This window comes from Pocillopora damicornis, chromosome 5 (assembly GCF_964200805.1).
Source record: "Pocillopora damicornis chromosome 5, jaPocDami1.2, whole genome shotgun sequence".
In the NCBI taxonomy this organism is placed as follows: Eukaryota; Metazoa; Cnidaria; class Anthozoa; order Scleractinia; family Pocilloporidae; genus Pocillopora; species Pocillopora damicornis.
Window position 1 is genome coordinate 20,055,382 of NC_142674.1, and position 18,087 is coordinate 20,073,468.

The following is an 18,087-nucleotide window of genomic DNA, read 5'->3' on the forward strand; positions in this document are numbered from 1 at the left end:
TGGGATGATCGCTGTTCCTCCCCGCTTTTTCTGTAACCTTACAACCGAATGCACTCCACGCATTGAAACCTTTGAAATTCTCAACTTTAATTTGCAAGAAACTTTACGTTGGAGTAAACGAAAGAAGCTGACTTATATTTTGATGTAAGAAACATCTGCTTCTTAAAATTATGAGCTTGCCTTGAATAATAAAATAAAAAGAGTAAAAACATATCATATTCATCATATTCCTAGTCAATTGATATGTTCGGTTCTGTAAGAGATCGCTTGATCCACGAATAGTTCAATCCGACGATACCGTACAAAATATGGTTAGAATCTTAACGTTGACAAAGAGCTGTGCACAACATTTCGTTGGCATAGTATTCGTCAGTTCCTTGATAGAGGTCGTGCTTCGGGGACTTTCGACCCTTAACAAACCCGTATCGTTCAGCCTCCTTTCCCTCCGCCCACAGGGGATAAATGACGACCAGTCTCTTGGAGCCAATTTTGGTTACAGAGAAGTCAAGAGAGTAAGTCAACAGTTGATATTCTCTATTGTTGGAAATGGCACAGTTTTATCTCAGTGCCAACAATTACAGGAAGGATAAGCTTAACTGGTTTGGGACGCAAGAGGGAACTTTTAAAGTTGCCATAGCGGGGGATGGTACACCCTTTGGAAAGGATGACCCAGCATTGGCTTGGTTAGTTAGTTTCCTAAACTGTGGTCAGCGTGTGTATAGCTCTGCAGAGAACTTTCTCTTAATTAGGGCCAGTTGCTCTGAAGACTGTGAGCCTGTTCGCAGATATGTGGTTCGGCTTGAAAGGCAAATGACTGAAATTGAGGGGAAAATTATTTCAGTAGAAACTGATGGTAAGAAGAAGTTTGCGTCCTTTCAATTTGAACTGCTACCAAATGACATGAAATATATATATATATATATATATATATATATATATATATATATATATATATGTGTGTGTGTGTTATATATGTGAAAGAATCAAAGAGGACGCATCGATTCTCTGTTACTCTGAGTTTCGCGCCTAAGCGCTCGTCAGACAGAAAAAAGTTCTGTCCGACGAGCGCTTAGGTGCGAAACTCAGAGTAACAGAGAATTGATGCGTCCTCTTTGATTCTTTCACTTATATATACTCAGCTCTGCTACCACAGCATTGAGCACTTTATGCCAAGGCAGACTCTACCCCACATTTATATATATATATATATATATATATATATATATATATATATATATATATATATATGTTATAGATATATTCAGAGATTACAAAAGATAATTTACTATTTCAATTTTTCATTAATATCCACTAGTGTATTGAATATCATTATGAAGAGTTAACAGTAATATATAGATATGTATCTTATTGATATATACAGAGATTACAAGAAATGATTTGCTCTAATCTCAATTTACATTAATATACAAAACGTTGCATGCTGAATGCATTGCCATCAGAAATTATTATTGTCTTGAATGTTACCATTACAATCGTTGATATTAAAATTATATTAAAAGTATTAGACTAAAAGGAGTGATCGTAGTTACTGTTCATTTCACACATGCCGCGGCCAGTCATGCTCATTCCAGAAGCTATAATGAAAATCAATGGTGATTAATTCTTTCTGTAGGAATATTTTATTCCAAACTGTTTTTCAGAACTTATGATTTCCTCTACACGCTTGTTACCTTTGATTTTTCTTTTCAAAAAGGTATTTTTACTCAGATTTTGATTAGTACAATCAGAAAATAATTTTCTCACTCTGTCATGAGAGGTGAAAGCAAACACACAGTTCTTTCGCGTTCGGTCAGCTATAACTCCGAAATTTGTCCGCGAAACAATAGCTTCCGAAATTTAAAAAAGCTCTCTGTGCAGCTTTTCCTCCACGACCACCTTCCAGGCGTGTCTGACGGAACATCGTGAAGACATTCGTCGCTGAAATGTCTTAGGCCATCTATGGCTTGTCTTTGAAACATTGGAAAATAATCTCCCAAGATGTGCTTAAATCCGGTTCGGTTTTTGAAGTGTCGAAACGAAACTGGTGCTAGCAACCCTCTTAAATCATCCAGGGCTTCGCTTATATTATTAATTTGACCATCTTTGCCCGAAAGTTCAGCTTCTGCGACTACAAGCGCACCACGAACAGTGTTCAAAAACACTCCACTAGCGTCCGCCATGTTTTGTTAGAAAAAAGCCAGTTTGAAGTTAGCCGCTGACGCATTACTTGAGCCCGTCGATTTGGCCAAATTAGAGCCGAAAAATCCCCGGCTTGGTTGAACATTCAATTACAGAGTAACATGTGGAAGGGAGAACTTATATATTAGACAGTACAGCACGTACACTGTAAGACGACCTCATTCCCATTCGTAACCGCCATGGAAGTTTTCATTGAACCAAGTAACTCCTGAGGCAGCAGCGAGAAAATTGTTCGTTCATTGTTGTTGTATTGATCGCTTAATTTACTTATTCGGTTCCTATTTTCATTTTTAAACGTATTTCAATAATATACACAGTACATCGTGCTCAGAGTTTTAGTATTAAGGTAGCTGAAGATGGTTTTGATAACTTTAAACCAATTATATAATGTATTGACAGAATTGATAAATATCTTGGCTTTTGAGGAGAAAACCAAATTGAAATAGACCAGTCCCAATTTGATGTTTTTCAAGTTTTCCTTGGAGGTCATTTCTTCAAAAATGTACATACGTGCATAGGTCGGGTAGTGTGTTTATTTTCTTTCTCTTATAATTTTTTTAGTAAAAATGAGACTTTTTTGCCGTGCAGCCTGATTATCAACTGCCTTAGCTCTTGAGGCTAAAAAAAGCCAAGAAGAAATTTTCGAACATTGGTCTTTCTCTAGGTCTTTTCAAAACTCATTTCTATATCCATTATTAGTCTTGTACTCTGATGATATACGTTTTCTAAATTCGAAAGTTTTTGGATACTTTCAACAGCACTCTTGAGGTCTGATTGCTAAAGTTCCAAGCCCGAGGACTAGACTCAAAATGCCACCAAAATTGGTATTTCGCCACATTGTTCAGATTTATATTTTAGGTTTCCTAATTTATTTTTTATCGTATTATGTTTTTTTTTTTTTTTAAAGAGCTTTATTGCTCTCAGAGCCTCATTGTCAAATGTATCAGCTTTTGGCACTGTAACCAAACTGGAAGAGTTTGGTTCAAAAATTGATTTTCAAGAAGTTTTTTCTTTTCCATAATTCATTTACATATTTTTAATTCAAAAGAAAACTTGGAGTTTAATTGATTTTAAAAATATTCAAACTATTGAGACTAAAACCAAACCCTAGGAGTGTGCTCCAAACGTTGGTATTCCTCAAATTATTTCACACTTAATATATGTATCTCTCACCAACCGAATTGAACACGCGCCAACGAATTGAACTTTCCCCAATATTTTCCTAGTATCAAGTTTTCTTTTGTTTTTTCTCAGATAACAACTTTTCTAAAATAGACCTATTTTACTTAATTCAATAGAAACCTTGAATATATTTTTGATATGAAGTTAGGAGCCTGGAGGCTAGTTGGCAAAGTAAAACTATTGCCTGTTAGAGCAGCTTTCAATTGGGTGTCGAAAAACCGAAACCAAATTTATCACAAAGACCAATCAATAAATTATTTACCCATTACACACTGTAATGACCATAGGAAACACATTCATCCAAGGCTAAGATAAATTTATTTTACATCTATTTCATGCTTTTTTATTAATTTCATACTTACTGTGTAAAAGGTTTCAATTCTTTTGCCAGATTGTCTCAGATGAAGCAAATTATCAGCCCATTTTGTCAGCTCAGTTTTTCAAAGCTATTTTCTAGCAAATAATTTGAAAAATGAATTTTATGACGAAAACGGCTTTTTTCTTTAAAAAACATCTTCAGGGACTCAATCTATTTACCAGCTTTCACGAATTTTCAGGAGCCCGGACTCATAAACTTTTTTTAAAAGCAGAGTATGTTGTCGCTTTAAAGGTTACCATAGATTTGGTAAAATGAATGACAAGAGGCATGAGTTTGATTTTCAGAAGCCTAATTAATGTGACCATTTTGTACGCTATGACAGGACTGTCAATGAATCTAATGAAAGGGTAATAAGGTGAGGTCTGTTCATGAGGCAAGTTCCCCATCCTACCCTGAACTTGGTTTTAAGAGCATGAAGCGACAGGAAGTACTGATGTTTCTCTTAGACCTGATTAGTCTATCGTTGATTACATCATCTCTTCTTCTTGTATCCAGTGAATAGCGTTATCCAACCTTTGAACAACCGGTTCTTAGGTGGAGAGGGACAGCATCCATTTATACTCCTGGATCGGGAGGGAAAGTATCTATTTAAATTCCTAGGTGGAGAGGGACAGTATCTATTTATACTCCTGAAAAGAAGGACAGTATCCATTTATACTCTTAGGTGGAGAGGGAAAGTATCCATTTATACTCCTAGGTGGAGAGGGACAGTATCTATTTATACTTTTGGGCGAAGGGACTCCCTGTGAGAATTAAGTGTTTTCCTCAAGAACTCAACACAATGGCCCGACCAGGCCTTGAACCCTGTTTTCCGTAGCGAGAGGATGGAAGCGTTACAGGACGCGCGTTTCTCAGCCCGCCGTAAGACTTTCTCATGATGTTAGTTCTAGGTATCCAGTTGTCGGCTGATTTGGTAGATTGAGGTGTCTCGTAATTTTTTACGATGCTGTGATCACGTCTTTGTTGTTGCTTTTTTCAAGCACGAAATGCAACACTTTGCGCATAATCTTGAAGGATACCTGTCATATCAAGTTCTAAACGTTACATAGTCAGAGTTTCAAGAAGGACTTTGAGTGTACGTGAATTGGGAAGGAATTAGCTGCATTACACTATACAAACTAAGCTTAATCATTAAGCATTGTGATTGATAAAGCGTTCGCCTTTTCACGGCGATTCATTTTTTTTTTTCAGGATAGAGATTGCATAGTTTAGAACGTTCACCGCCGTTCACAGCAATTCTTGATTTTCTTTATCCAGGTAAGAAACTTGGACGACTTGCACAACCAACACACGGTCTACCTCCGAAAAACCATTTTCCGTTCCCTGCTCAGTCGAAATGCAGCGCCTGTGATGACCATCGTTAGTGACCTGGGCACGCTTATACTCAAATGACGCACGCAGCTGTTGGCGTCCCCATGGCAACAACACCCTGGCCCAGGGCACGTGACATTTTTGTCGTTTTGTCATCTAACGCGTTTTTTGCCTCACCTCCTCCCCTCAACCTCTCTACTCACCGAAGCGAACCGATAGGGGTTTATTTCAGTCTTCCCACCTTTTTAAATTTAGGTGTTTCTAAAAGTCGTCTTGATGGATTAGATAGCCATGATCTACACGGAAGTGGTATCTCTCTTGAGCTTAGTTTTTTTTCTTTTTTGTCCTTAAAAGTTACGTCAAACTAAGATCTCAATAATAGTCTTGACGGTCGTTCGGCTCGAGTAAACTTTGACTTCCAATGAAATTCGGGAAAAAAAAAAAAGATCCGATCAGGTGGATTGAGGTTTTCATATAAGTACATAGCTGTCTTGCAACACACAAGAAATGAACGAAATCTGTTTCTCGTGCGAAATCGGCCGGACCGCTCTTACGGAGAAAGGCGAGCGCTTTCAGGAAAGTTCACAATCAAGTTTTAGTGAAAAGTCTTCGTGACAGGTTTTGCTCGTGTTTTTAACACACAACTTTTTATTGAAAAGTGGCGTACTTGACCCACACGTCTAGCATGACGTTTAAAACGAATATGGAAACGAGTTCTTAGTCTCAAATGACACGGAACAACTTGTAGGTAACACAACAAATTAGTTCTGACATGATTTCGAGTGAAATTTGGTGTTAAAAATCGAGTAAGAAATCGACGCAAGAAAAACATTAGCTTATGCAGAAACTTCGAAGCTTCTTGATTTGTTAAAACGTATTTCACTTGATAATAAAAGGGGGCGATTTACGCTTAACACCGACCGATTGATAGTTTTGAAATAATTGCTATTTGAAATATTTGTTGTTGGCTAAGTCCCGTTAATTCGCATCTTATTGAAACTATCATGCTGTAATGATAGTCTCAAAAAAGGACTGCCGTAATTTTCTTTGAATTAAAACACATTAGAAGATGAAGTCAATGAATGTTCCGCGTTTGTTATCAATTTCTGATCGTAATTGGTTTATTTTTTCTTGAGACCAATAAAAAGACGTCAAACTCCGCACACAAAGCGTCTGACAAGAACATTGTTAAGTCATGGATGTTTGCAGCGCTGAATAGGACTTAATTAAACAACATATATTGCCATACTAACTTTTACGTAGGTTGGATGGGGCCATATGGTTGATTAAATACTCTACATAAACACAATTACGTTTTTCATCCTTAAAACCTTTCAAAACACTCTTGGCTTGACCGAAGAAAGAAATTGAAAAGTCCTAGACAGCCATTTAGAAGAAATTAGATGGAAACGTGGTTTTGGGTTCTCGGCTGGTTCCTCAGCATTATTACAATGGTTATAAATGGATTTGTCATCTTCTTCGTCTGCAGTAAACGTCAGCTTCGCACCAAAGCCAACGCATCTGTCGTGTCTTTAGCAGTGGCTGATTTTGGTGTTGGGATGATTATTGTTCCTTCACACTTTTTCTGCAGCCTCACAACCGAATGTACTCCACGCTCAAAAGAGGGATTAATTGTGACATTTGTAAGGGTGTTCACTATTTACGCCTCCGGAACAAACTTGGTTAGTTTAGTACTGGAACGTTATGTTGCTTTTGTGAAACCTTTGAAATACTTGACTTTTATGACGCGCCGTCATTCAAATGGTTGTAACATCTTGGGGAATTCCTTTTCTTTTCACTCTTACTTTAGTGTCGATTAAACTTAGTGCAATCGATCGTACCCAGACTGTGCTCGGCTACTTGCTTTTGCTTTTCGAGATAATCTTGTGCGTAATTCTAATCTTTTTTCTTACATTCATGTTTCTTATTGTTTACAATCTGAACTCTAGAGATCGAACTTTAGCTAAACAATTGCGGTTTAATCAAGTGGTCACTAGAGCTAAAACTCAAAACACGTCAGCAACAAAATGGGTGGCTTTGATAGCGTGTGTGTTTCTATCGTGTTACGGAATAATGATGCGTTGTAGTTTATAAAAGTTAACCGATCAAAAGTGTAACGATTTTCGTTACAAAATACCTCTAAAAGTTATTAACTCTGGAATAAACCCTATAGTTTACGCTTTCTTCAAAAGAGATATACAACAAGAATGCAAAAGGTTCCTCCTCAAAAGGCGTTGTCATTTAACAACAGAGTAGTTCCAACGCAAGAAAAACATTAGCTGATGCATATACTTAAAACTCTCCTATGTTCCGAGAACTTCTGGTTCAGAATCTATCCGTGACATATTAATTCTTACCTTTATTGCTGTTCAGTGTAAAAGCTTCTGATGAAACAAAGATAAGTCACCTGTTTAAGAGAAGTACTGTAGATATTAAATATGTCTCGAATATTTAAGACCACATATTGATTATTTTGAGGCCGTACTTTACTGGAGAAAATGTTTTTCTCAAATTAATCATTTAGGCTGACATGTATATCAGTCTTGGAAATATCTGGTTCTTATAACTATGAGCTTGAGTTGTATATTTTAATGATATAGAATAAAAAAAATACCATTTTCCTCCTTAATTTTGCTGTGTTTTTTACTGTATGTTCTCTTCAATGTTTTAGAGTATTAAGCTCTTGTTGATGAATTACATGATAACTTTGAAACGATAAATGCTGGAAAACAACTGCTGAATTGCCTGACTTTTCGTCAACGGCAGTCGATTTGCATATGTGCAACTTCCCCATGAGCTGTGTTTAATTTAGCGGGGAATTGATCATCATCTTTGTTAGTCAAAGCTGACATAAGATTCATTGATATAGATGCTTTTAATTTTCCCGTTTTCATTCGGAAAATTTTCACATTTGGTAGCGTAGGTAACTATGATGTAACATTTCCAACACTTTTTTAAATCTATGAAAACTTTTCTTAGAGATGCTCGTTAGGGAAGACCTTCGCTCGACTAAAAATGAATTACTTGACGAGTATTCTAGTCATGTAATACATCGGTCGTATGTCAAGAGAGATTGTCAAAGACGAACGCTTTCATGAAATTTTACAATGTTACCTTTTCGTGAAAGTCTTAGTGAAATGCTTTTAATTTCTGCTTGTGTGTTTGGCAAACAGTTTTCAAAGAAGAGCGACGCACTTGACCCATAACTCTTGCACATGATGACCTTGAAAAGGAGTATTAAAACGAGTTATTTGGTTGCAACGGATGCAGAACAAGCTGTAGATAAATATATTTTATTAGACGTTTTGGTGTGTAGTATCGCTGAGTATTTTTGTGAGTTGTGCCGTAATTTGACGAGTCCGTATGTCGAGTCAAAATACAAACAACGCCGCTTCCGAAATGCTTTACAACAGAACATGGCTTCCAGGCTTCTTTATTTGTTAAAAACGTCTTTATCTTGATATGAGAAGGGGGCGATTTACGCTTAACACTGACCGATCGATAATTTTGGAATTATTGTTATTTGAAATATTTGTTGTCGGCTAAGTTTCGTTAATTCGCATCTTATTTGCGCTATCATGCCGTGCTTATAGACTCAAAAGTGAGAAAAAGTGACGGATGATTGCAGCCTTGAATATCACTTAATTAAACAGCATATATATATTGCCCTAATTAACTTTTACATAGGTTGGATGGAGACAGGTGGTCGAATAAAAACTCTACATAAACACAATTACGTTTTCCATCTTTAAAACGTTTCAAAACACTCTCAGCTTTACCTAAGAGAGCAACTGAAAAGTTCTAAACAGCCATCTAGAAGAAATTATATGGAAACTTGGTTTTGGGTTCTCGGCTGGTTCGTCAGCATTCTCACGATGGTTGTAAATGGATTTGTCATCTTCTTCGTCTGCAGTAAACGTCAGCTTCGCACCAAAACCAACGCATTCATCGTGTCTTTAGCAGTGGCTGATTTTGGTGTTGGAATGCTTGCTGTTCCTTCACATTTTTTCTGCAGCCTCACAACCGATTGCACTCCACGCTCAAAAGAGGGATTAATTGTGACATTTGTAAGGGTGTTCACTATTTACGCCTCCGGAACAAACTTGGTTAGTTTAGTACTGGAACGTTATGTTGCTTTTGTGAAACCTTTGAAATACTTGACTTTTATGACGCGCCGTCGAGTCATTCAAATGGTTGTAACATCTTGGGGAATTCGTTTTCTTTCCATTCTTATTTTAGTGTCGACTAGACTCATTGCAATCGATCGTATCATGGCTATGCTCGGCTACTTGTGTTTGCTTTTCGAGATAATCTTATGCGTTATTCTAATATTTTTTCTTGCATCCATGTTTCTTGCTGTCTACAATCTGAACTCTAGAGATTGCAATTTAGTCAAGCAATTGCGGTTTAATCAAATGGTCGCTAAAGCTAAAACTCAGAACACTTCAGCAGTAATATGGGTGGCTTTGATAACGCGTGTGTTTCTATCGTGTTATGGAATAATGATGCGTTGTAGTTTGTTATTTTTAATTGTTCAATCGTTTGACGATTTTCGTTACAAAATTCCTCTACAAGTTATTAATTCTGGAATAAACCCTATAGCTTATGCTTTCTTCAAAAGAAATATAAAGCAAGAATGCAAAAGGCTTCTCTTCAAAAGGTGTTGTTAATAAACAACAGAATAGTTCTGAAGCAAGAACAACAGAGTAGTTAAGGACAGCCATTAAAAAGAATGGAAACCGTGTTTTGGGTTCTCGGCTGGTTCTTCTGCATCATCATGATGGTTGTAAATGGATTTGTTATCTTCCTCGTCTGCAGTAAATGTCAGCCTCGCACCAAAACCAACAAATTTGTCGTTTCTTAAGCGGTGGCTGATTTTTGTGTTCGGATGATGGCTGTTCCTCCTCGCTTTTTCTGCAACCTTACAACCGAATGCTCTCCACGCTTTGAAACCTTTGAAATACTTGACTTTAATTTGCAGCAAAATTTAATTTGGAGTAATGTTTTTTCTTTTAACCATTGAAGCTGACTTGTATTTTGATGTAAGAAATGTGTGGTTCTTAAAATTATGAGCTTGCCTTGCATAATAAAATAAAAATAGTAAAAACATATTATATTCCTTGTCAATTTATGTGTCCAGTTCTGTAGCAGATCGCTTAATCCACACGTAGTTCAATCCGACGATACCGTGCAAAATATGGTTAGAATCTTAACGTTGACAAGGAGCTGTGATCAACACTTCGTTGACATAGTATCCGTCAGTTCCTCGATAGAGGTCGTGCATTGGAGACTTTCTACCCTCGAAAATCCCTTTGACCTAAAGCAATTTCTTACCTAGTTTTATTATTGATCTATGAACGAAGGTTTTGCAAGGCAACCTTTTGCGCTGCAATCTTCATGTTTGTAGCATTGCTTATGACCATTGTAACCATCTGTATCGTCCAACCTTCTATCCCTCCCCCCACAGGGGATAAATAACGACCAGTCTCTTAGAGCCAATTTTTATTATAAAGAAGTCAAGAGAGTAGGTCAACGTTTGATATTCTCTTGAGAGGTTGAAATGCGCACAGGTCTTCCGCTGGTACCCCAAAAGAAATGACCCTCGTGAGGATGAGTGCGAGGTTGTTAGTTGATGCTCGACTGCACGTTTCTTTCTCCTTTCCCTTTCTTTTCTCTTTTCCTTTCACCCTTTATCGGAAATTGGGAAAAAAAACACCCATTCCTTCGACCGTAATTTTCTTCGTCGAGACAGGTGTAGTTTGAAATAAAGGAGAGACTTCTATCGCAAAACTGCAAGGGAATCGCAAAAAAATTATCGCGATTCCACAGAGTTCGAGCGAGCTGATGGTTAATAAAATAAAATAAAAAAACATATGAGATAATTTGGAATTTAGCGAAGGCTCTTCGCAAGGCTATTGTTCGAGCGCTGTTTCCGAGTCTAATTTCAATCTGGACAACGATTTTAATAACTGAAAGGTTATTTTCAAGCAATAGTTGTGGTTTTCCTACGGTTGCGAAGAATATTTTTACCTCTTTATTAGAGTCTACTAACTCTTAAAAATAGCCAACTATTGCTTACGATCGCACAAAACTAACTGAAAGCTCGTCGTTAGTATTCAGCTCGTCGTTCAAAGTCGGAAACCTCATTTGAATAACAAATCATTAAAAAATTAAAATTCATGCATTTGCTATCAGTCATGCACGTGGAAAGAGCTTACGAGCTAAAAGAAGAAATTTCAGCGTCTTTTTCAGCCAGTATGGGGTCAAGAGGGAGGTCATTTCAACCTTATTAAACTGGATATCGTCAGTTCTGCCCAGAGCGGAGACTGTTTCTTTATATCTGCAGATTAGACTGTGGAAAATTCGACGTCGCGAATTGATGGATGACACCTTGTCCCGACCTTTCCCAAGGTAAATAACTTACGAATGAATACATATTGGATTGAAATACAGTGTTCTTCTTCTTCTTGTTACCGTTGAACATTAAATTACAGAGTGACATGTAGAGGGGGAACTTATATATTAAAAAGTACTGTACGTACACTGTAAGACAAACTCCATCCCATTCGTAGCCGCCGTGACAGTTTTCATTTAACTAAGTAACTCCTGAGGCAGCAGCGAGAAATTTGTTCGTTTACTGTTGTTGTATTGATCGTTTATTTGCTTATTTAGTTCTTATTTTCATTTTTAAACTTATTTCAACAATATACAGTCCATCGTGCTCAATGTCTTAAAATTAGGGTAGCTGAAGATGGTTTTGATAACTTTAAACTTTTGATAACCTTAAACTTTTAATGTTATATGATGTATCGACACGAACACGCTTTTATCATGTTCCTTTCAAAATGTTATCAAAATATTATCAAATTATTTTTAATATTTTGGGGTAATTTTTTTTCCATGACATAAATAGTTACCATATGAACACTACAGCCCCGATTTTTCCTTTACTTTCTCGGTAACCCCCTATTATATATAAAATTGCCGCCCTAAGATTTGAGAAGAGTCAGGGAGAAGTTTGCCATGGGCCTGTTACTAATAATGAGGTTACCAGTGCCCGACCCCTTTCAGACCTCTGGCTGGCCCGCGTTGCTTAAGGCCTTTTACTTCCCGGCGGGCTAAGAAAAGCCCGCGCTGAAGCGATAACAATGATGGCGTGCACGCATAACTTTCTCCATTTTAATGTTAAGTATTCAGAGGTTGTTCGCCTTTTCACGGCAACTCATTTTTTTTTTCAGGAATGAGATTGCATAGTTTAGAACGTTCACCGCTGTTCACAGAAATTCTTGATTTTCTTTATCCAGGAAAAAAGCCTGGACGACTTACACAACCAACACACGGAGTACCTCCGAAAGGCCTTTTTCTGTTCCCTGCTCAGTCCAAGGGCAGCGCCTGTAACGACCATCATAAGTGACCTAGGTACGCTTATACTCAAACTGCGTGCGCAGTTGTTGGCGTCCCCATGGCAACATGACCCTAGTACAGGGCACGTGACTCATCCCGCGCATGACATCATGCGCAATACTCATTACGTGTTCAAAGAAACTCTACCTTTCTCTTCACAGGTGAGATATTTCGGAAAATGACATTTTTCGCGAGGAATTCTTCGTTCACAGTACTTGGGACTGGAGAATGTGTTAGGTGTAACAGGAGTCTGTTGAATATTGTCAGTTGCGGAGCTAAGAACTGGTTTTTTTGTTGTTGTTGTTGTTTTTGTTTTTTTTTTTTCGCTCAGTCCGTTCACGTTTTCCCGCGCTTCAGGCAATCTCCTTGTTTTTTGTCTGAATTCTCATTGGCTCCTTGTAATAGCTTCCTTGTCTCTGATTGGACGTTGTGATGTTTTCTGTGTTGGTTTCATAACACGTTAGAGAAAAGCACTCGGATGGAATAAATGTTTTTATTTTTTCTTATCTTTTGGTCATCTGCGAGTCAGCGATGGGTTCGTACTACTGCACAAAAAAGGTGCATCCGGCGTGCTTTGCTCTCTGAATAAAGGTGTTCTCCTTAATTTAAGCAGAAGAGGAAAAATAAATCTTCAAACTGGTAGAGCAGTCTGTTCAGTTTTTTAAGATTTTAAGCGATTTTAGGCACTAACAAGAAATACTACGGGCTTTAAATTTTACGGTTACCGCCCTAAAGGAGAACACTATATCCTGAAAAACCGCTTGATTTAAATTGACACTTATGTTTTTCGAATTTTTTTTCAGTTGTTGGTAAACTTGTTCGCAGAGGTTATCAATTGCACTTGGCCGACTTTCTACTAAGAATCAACTTTAACAACTTCTACAATGCAGAATGAATTCGTTACCACTGGACCTCGACGTCACAAACAAATATATTCCTATGACTTGTGTTATCAGGGCCGTAGCTAGCATGGCGATTGCCTCGTCTTGATTTTGGCTTTTTTTAAATTTTTTTTTTTGAAGAAACGTTTATTAAGAAAATAATCCTTAGAAAAAAAAAATGGATCGGTTAAAAGAGCATTTCTGAGCCTCTAGATTTCAAAATTTTCTCGGGGGGACATGCCCCCAGACTCCCCTAGCGGCTCGCGCCTTCGGCGCTCCCAACTTGCATCGTCTTGTTCTGAAGTCTGGCTACGGCTCTGGTTATTTATTATGTAGTGCTTTGAGATACGTAACAAACACATAAAACAGGGCTGTATTTACAGGGCTAATATCTCAACTTCGCAAAGATATGGTAGACGACTCTCAGACTATTAACAACTGGCGACTTGGAGCAGTGTTATTTTTATGAATGAAAGAGAGAAAATTCATTTTAGGAAAAGATATGGAGTCAGAGATGATCATGCGCACCTTTGATTTTTGTCTCAAGTTTTGTCATATAACGCTTTTTTCGCCTCACCCCTCCCCTCAACCTATCCACTCACCGAACCGAACCGAGAGGGGTTTATTTCAGTCTTCCCAATTTTTTGAAACCAGGTGTTTATGAAGGTCGTCTCGATGGGTTTAGATAGACGTGATCTACACGGCAGTGCTATCTCTTTTGAGCTTAGTTTCTCAGATTTGTTCGTTTTGTTTTGTTTTGTTTCCTAAGTTATCCTTCAAAGTTACGACGGGAAAATAAAGAGATCCGATCGGGCGCACTTTGGTTTTCATACAAGTACATAGCTGTCTTGAAATTTGCAACACACAAGAAATGAACGAAATCTGTTTCTCAAGCGAAATCGACCGGACCGCTCTTACGGAGAAAGGCGAGTGCTTTCAGGAAAGTTCACAATAAAGTTTTCGTGAAAAGTATTCGTGACAGGTTTTGCTCGTATTCTTAACACACAACTTTTCTTTGAATAGTGGCGCACTTGACCCACACGTCTTGCATGACGTTTATAACGAATATGGAAACGAGCTCTTAGCCTAAAATGACACGGAACAACCTGTAGGTAACAGCACAAAGTAGTACTGACATGATTTCGAGTCAAATTGGTGTTAAAAATCGATTAAATTTATCAAAGACCAAATATTTCACGTGCCCGTAGCAAATTGCGAGTGCAATTTGTAGTCTTTGAAAATTTATCAGGTAAGCCTTTGCACGAGAAATCATGTTGTTACTTAGTAATAATATACATGAAAAAGGCATCTCTCAAAGGCAAGGCAAACGAAATTTTGACAGCGTGCCCGCTATTTGTAATTTGTATTCATGTTCCAGCTTTGAACCAGTGTTACTTGACAAATGCACTCGGTTTCAGCCAATCAGAAGGGCGTAAACTTTTCGTGTATATTTTAAGTATAAATAACAACATGATTTCGAGCGCAATTTGGTGTTAGTAAGCACAAGTAAATTTTTCAAAGACAACAATATTGCATTCGTGTTACAACTTTGCACTCGTTTTACATGAAAAATGGACTCGTTTCAGCCAATCAGACGCGCGTAATTTTTTCATGTACATTATTACACTCAGATAGAGAGTGAAATTTCGGATCAAGTTACCGATTGAAATGTTTGCAGCCTTGAATGCGACTTAACTAAACATTATCCATTGTCCTAAGTACATTTTAGGAGTTGATGGGAGCGAGATGATTTTATAAAACCCTTATATAAACAATTTTTTTTGTCTAAAACGTTCTTACTTAAAATTTTCTTAAACTAGAAATTCAAAGAAATTGTGGTTTTGGATCCTTGGCTAGTTCCTCTGCATACTCACGATGGTTGTAAATGGATACATTGCCGTGGGAAACCTTTGAAACACTTGACATTGATGAAGCACCGCCGTGTCATTCAAATGGCTTTTACATCTTGGTGAATTCCTTTTCTTTTTACTCTTACTTTTCCTTTATTGTCAATTAGACTCAATTCATTCGAACATGCGATGACCATCGTCGGCTACTTGTATTTGTTTTTCGAAAAAATCTTGTGCTTGATGCTAATATTTTTTACATCCATGTTTCTTGTTGTTTACAATCTGAACTCTAGAGATCGCACTGTAACCAGGCAATTGAATTTTAATCATCGGATCGTTAAAGTTCAAACTCAGAACAAATCAGCTGTAAAATGGGTGGTTTTGGTAACGTGTGTGTTTCTATTGTGTTATGGAATATTCTTGCGTTGTAGTTTATTATTTTTAACTGGTCATAAATATGGAAACGATTTTTATTGGAAAATAACTCAACAAGTTATAATCTCCGGAATAAACCGTTAAGTTTACGTTTTCTTCAAAAGAGATATAAAGCAATGATGCGGAAGGCTTCTCTTCAAAAGGCGTCGTTATTTAACAACAGAGTAGTTCCGACGCAAGAAAAACATTAGCTGATGCATATACTTAAAACTTTCCTAGATCCCGAGGACTTCCGGTTCAGAATCTATTCGTGACATATGAATTTTTATCTAAACTGCTGTTCAGTTAAAAAGCTTCCAATGAAACAAAGATAAGTCACCTGTTTTAGAGAAGTAGTGTTGATAAGGCCACATATTGATTATTTTGAGGCCGTTTTTTAGTTACTGGAGAAAATGTTTTTCTTAAATTAATCATTTAGGCTGGCATGTATTTTAGTCTTAGAAACATCTGGTTCTTATAACTATGAGCTTGCGTTGTATATTTTAATACTACAGAGTAAAAATATATCATTTTCCTCCTCAATTTTACTGTGTTTTTCACTGTATGTTCTCTTCGATGTTTTAGAGTATTAAGCTCTTGTTGATGAATAACATGATATCTTTGAAACGATAAATTCAGGAAAAAAAGTGCTGAATTGCCTGAATTTTCGTCAACGATAGTCGATTTGCATATGTGCAACTTCCCCATGAGCTGTGTTTAATTTAGCGGGGAATTGATCATCATCTTTGTTAATTAAAGCCGATATAAGATTCTCTGATATAAATACTCTTAATTTCTCCGTTTTCATTTGGAAAATTTTCACATTTGGTAGCGTAGGTAACAATGATATAACATTTCCGAGATGCTCGTTAAAGAAGATCGTTCGTTCGACTGAAAATGAATAACTTGACATTTATTCAAGTCATGTATTCCATCTGTCGTATGTCAAGAGAGGTTGTCAAAGGCGAACGCTTTCAAGAAATTAATAACGTTACGTTTTCTTGATAAGTCTTTGTGAAATGCTTTTAATTTCTGTTTGTGTGTTTAGCAAACAATTTTTTAAGAAAAGAGACGCACATAAGCCACAAGTGTTGCATATGATGAATTTTTAAACGAGTATGAAAACAAGTTATTTGGTTGCAGTTGATGTTGAACAGGTTGTGAATAAATATAGTTTCTTAGATGTTTTGGTGTGTAGTATTACTGAGCATTTTTGCGAGTTGTGCCGTATTTTGACGAGCCCGTATGGCGAGTAAAAATACAAACAACGCCGCTTCCGAAATGCTTTACAACAGAACATGGCTTCTAGGCTTCTTTATTTGTTAAAAACGTATTTAACTTGATAATAAAAGGGGGCGATTCACGCTCAACACTGACCGATTGATGATTTTGGAATTATTGCTATTGAAATAAATTATTTGTTGTTGGCTAAGTTTCGTTATTTCGCATCTTATTTACACTATCATGCTGTCTGATAGTCTCAAGAAAGGACTGCCGTAATTTCCTTGAATTAAAACACATTAGAAGATAAATTAAATAAATGTTCCGCGTTTGTTATCAATTTCCGATTGCAATTGGTTTATTCTTCTTGGAAACCAATAAAGAGGCGTCAAACTCCGCGCATGAGGCGTCTGACAAGAACGTTATTAAGTGATGGATGTTTGCAGCCCTGAATATGACTTAATTAAACAGCATATATATTGCCGTAATAAACTTTTACGTAGGTTGGATCGGGCCAGATGGTTGAATAAAAACTCTATATAAACACAATTAAATTTTTATCGTTAAAACCATTCAAAACACCCTTGGTTTGACCGAAGAAAGCAATTGAAAAGTCATAAACAGCCATTTCGAAGAAATTCAATGGAAACGTGGTTTTGGGTTCTCGGCTGGTTCCTCAGCATTCTCACGATGGTTGTAAATGGATTTGTCATCTTCCTCGTCTGCGGCAAAAGTCAGCTTCGCACCAAAACCAACGCATTTGTCGCGTCTTTAGCAGTGGCTGATTTTGGTGTTGGGATGATTGTTGTTCCTTCACTTTTTTTCTGCAGCCTTCCAACCGAATGCACTCCACGCTCAAAAGAGAGATTAATTGTGCTGTTTGTAAGGGTTTTCATTGTTTACACCTCTGGAACAAACTTGGCTAGTTTAGTACTAGAACGTTATGTTGCTGTTGTGAAACCTTTGAAATACTTGACTTTTATGACGCGCCGTCGAGTCATTCAAATGGTTCTAACATCTTGGGGAATTCCTTTTCTTTTCATTCTTACTTTAGTGTCGATTAGACTTAGTGGAATCGATCTTGCCATGACTATGCTCGGCTACTTGGGTTTGCTTTTCGAGATAATCCTGTGCGTAATTCTAATCTTTCTTCTTGCATCCATGTTTTTTGTTGTTTACAATCTGAACTCTAGAGATCGCACTCTATCTAAGCAATTGCGGTTTAATCATGTGATCACCAGAGCTA

The 18,087-nt window shown here is 37.2% G+C and overlaps 1 pseudogene; it reads right to left on the reverse strand.

The window, feature by feature from the left end:
- Positions 1-1,558: 1,558 nt before the first annotated feature.
- LOC149045859 (uncharacterized) lies at positions 1,559-2,180 on the reverse strand (annotated as a pseudogene).
- Between the last annotated feature and the right edge of the window lie 15,907 nt (positions 2,181-18,087).